The sequence below is a fragment of the Solanum tuberosum genome, unplaced genomic scaffold, assembly GCF_000226075.1.
Source record: "Solanum tuberosum cultivar DM 1-3 516 R44 unplaced genomic scaffold, SolTub_3.0 scf00110, whole genome shotgun sequence".
NCBI lineage: Eukaryota > Viridiplantae > Streptophyta > Magnoliopsida > Solanales > Solanaceae > Solanum > Solanum tuberosum.
This window is the reverse complement of record NW_006239037.1, coordinates 647451-650528: the sequence shown is the minus strand read 5'-3', so window position 1 is coordinate 650528 and position 3078 is coordinate 647451. Positions and strand designations below refer to the sequence as shown.

Below are 3078 nucleotides of genomic sequence, written 5' to 3'. Positions count from 1 at the left end.
ACAGCGTCGCTCCAAAAAAGCGACGGACTAAGAGATGCCGTCCGTCGCTTTTAAAAAAAATTAATTAGTAAAATAAAATAAATTAAAACGACAGACACCGTGGTTATTGTTTAATTTATAAATAATTATTTTTAATTTCAATTTAATTTGCATTATTATTGTTCCAAAATTCTTCCACGCAGAATATCATTACAACACGTTTTATTTAGAGTCTTCTCTACGACACGATTTCTAATCTCATATTTAATAATTAATAGACCAAAAACATCTTATTGTGTTTTGTCCTATTTTTTTTGGTTTGTCTAGAAATGAAAAAGAAATTAAACAGTAATTGATTATATATTTTTACAATAATTGTACATTACATAACTATTTAAACAATATTCATGTATTACATATACATATGATCATTTTTTTGAGTTTTTTTTGGTCACTTGTACAATTATATAAGAAGCACTTATGTATTACTCCTATTTTATGTTTGAACTTGATAATTGAGATACCCCTCTCTTAGCCTTTGCTAACAAATGGAGTTCCAATTTCCATTCAACTTCATTTTCTTATTCCTTTTCCTATTATCCCTCTATCTACTACATGTGGAATGGAAAAAATCAAGAAACTTAAACAAAAAACTTCCTCCTGGCCCATGGAAATTGCCCCTTTTAGGAAGTGTCCATCACTTGGCATTAGAAGGTGGACTTAAGAACATGGGCCTTTCATGCACCTTCAACTAGTTGAAATTTCTACAATCGTAGTTTCTTCTCTGGACATGACACGAGAGGTAATGAAAACTCACGACCTCGCTTTTGCATCAAGGCCTAAATTAGTATCCTTAGACATAATATGTTACAAGAGCACAGACATCGTGTTTAGTCCTTATGGAGATTACTGGAGACAAATGCGTAAAGTATGTGTCTTGGAACTCCTCACAACCAAAAATGTCCGGTCCTTTAGTTCCATCAGGCGGGATGAGGCTTCACGCCTTGTGCAACTCATCCAGTCATCAACACGTGGCGAGCCGATAAACGTTACAGAGCGGATCTTAAGGTATGAGAGTTCAATGACATGCAAGGCAGCATTTAGGGATCAATTGTTGAAAGATGAGGAGAAATTCATTGAAATACTAAGGGAATTAGTGGAATTGGCAGGTGGATTTAGTGTGGCTGACATTTTCCCTTCAATCAAGATCCTTCATGTGGTAAGTGGATTGAGGAGTAGAATCTTGAAACTTCACAAAAATGTTGATGCTATTGTTGAGGATGTAATCAATAAGCACAAGAAGAATATTGCAAGTGGTAAAAAGGGAAATGGTGAATTTGGAGGTGAAGATTTAGTTGATGTTCTACTAAGATTAATGGAGAGTGGGGAACTTAAAATCCCAATCACCAATGACAACATCAAAGCAATTATGATTGTAAGTGTTCTTACTTATAATTTTAAAAAATAAAATAAAATCTAAGGATGTGTTCATGGAAAATATTTTCTAGGAAAAATAAGTGAATTTTTCGTGTGTTCAATATTATCCTAAAAGCATTTTTTTTTTTTTATATATATATATATATTAAGCAAATACTATGGAAGATAGGGTGGAGGTGGAAGTGGATGTGAAGGTGGAGGTAGGGGTGTGGTGATGGGGATGGGGCCTGAGGGCTATAGGATAGGGGGTGAAGATGAGGTGTATAGGAGGATTGAGAGGACACAATTAGTGTGGGATACCATTTTTCCTTACTTTCATTAGAAAAATTATTTATTTTATTTTTAAGGAACTTGTTTTGCTAGAAAAAGTAATTTTCAAAATTTTTGATCGTTTGCAAATAAAGTATAAAGAAACATAATGTTATTGATAAAAACAATGAGAGTACAAATCTGTTGATCCATTGCTTTTTCTCTTTTAAGATTTCTCTGTGATTCGGGGAACATTAGTGGTGTATTTCTCGAAGTAGGATGATATGGACTTCCTTGAAATTTATTTGATCTCCATGAAAGGATATTGTAGATCTTCTTGAAGTATTTGATTGTCAATTCTTCTTTGATTAATAATGAATGTAGGACATGTTCGCCGCGGGAACAGAAACTTCAGGAACAATAACAATATGGGCGATGACAGAAATGATGAGAAACCCAAGTGTATTAACAAAAGCACAAACAGAAGTAAGAAAAGCATTCAAAGAAAATGAAACTTTCAATAAAGATATTATTGAAGAATTGAAATACCTAAAACAAGTTGTTAAAGAAACTTTGAGACTTCATCCTCCATTCCCTCTCTTAATACCTAGAGAATGCATGGAAGAAACAAACATCAATGGTTACACTATTGTAACACCCCGACTTTTTGAAACGTCTAAAATTACTCATATCTCCACGGAAAGACAAGGAGGGTGGGTAATAAATTTAGAATGATGTGGTATGTCCTAATTTAAGTGTTCAAGTGTTGCATCTCATGTTTTGAAGTTAGGTAAGTGGCAAAATAAAAGTTGGCGGAAGTTATCGTAAGTTCCTTCTTAAAGATTTCTCTGAAATTTGGGTCAAATGTTTTGGAGATTTTCTCCCAATCTATAAAGAGTTATGGGGTCCACAAACTATCGAATCGAAGGTCTACGAGTCTAGTTTCCAACGCATCAAACCGTTCATTCATACGACTTCAGAATAGAGAGATATTCACATTTTCGTGGGACTGCGCAAGCAGGCACGTGAGGTGGGGCCCTAGGTCGGTGGAAAGTTGTATATATCTTCTTCTTCGAGTTTTTTCTTCATTTTAAGCTAAATATACAGAGAAAACATAGAAACCCATTTTTAGGATCAAGTGAAATATAGATTTTCTCGACGTAAGTCCTTGACGAAAGTTGTTCTACGCGTTGGGCTCATCATCGTGGTATAATTTGTTTTATCGATTGCGTAGCATATCACATTTTAGAGTTGGGACAGCAGGGGTTTGAATATATTTGAAGGTTTTGAGGTGAATTACGAACCTAAGATCGAGGTAAGACCCTTCTTTCATCGACTCTAGCTTTTATAAGCAGCAAATAACAATTTGCGATGGAAATATATATCTTTTATCGTATTGTCATGGTATCTTTT

General features: G+C 34.3%; 1 pseudogene; it reads left to right on the top strand.

Annotated features, from left to right (window-relative positions):
• The first annotated feature begins 366 nt into the window (after positions 1-366).
• LOC102587062 (premnaspirodiene oxygenase-like) overlaps positions 367-3078 on the top strand; it is a 5422-nt pseudogene continuing 2710 nt past the window's right edge.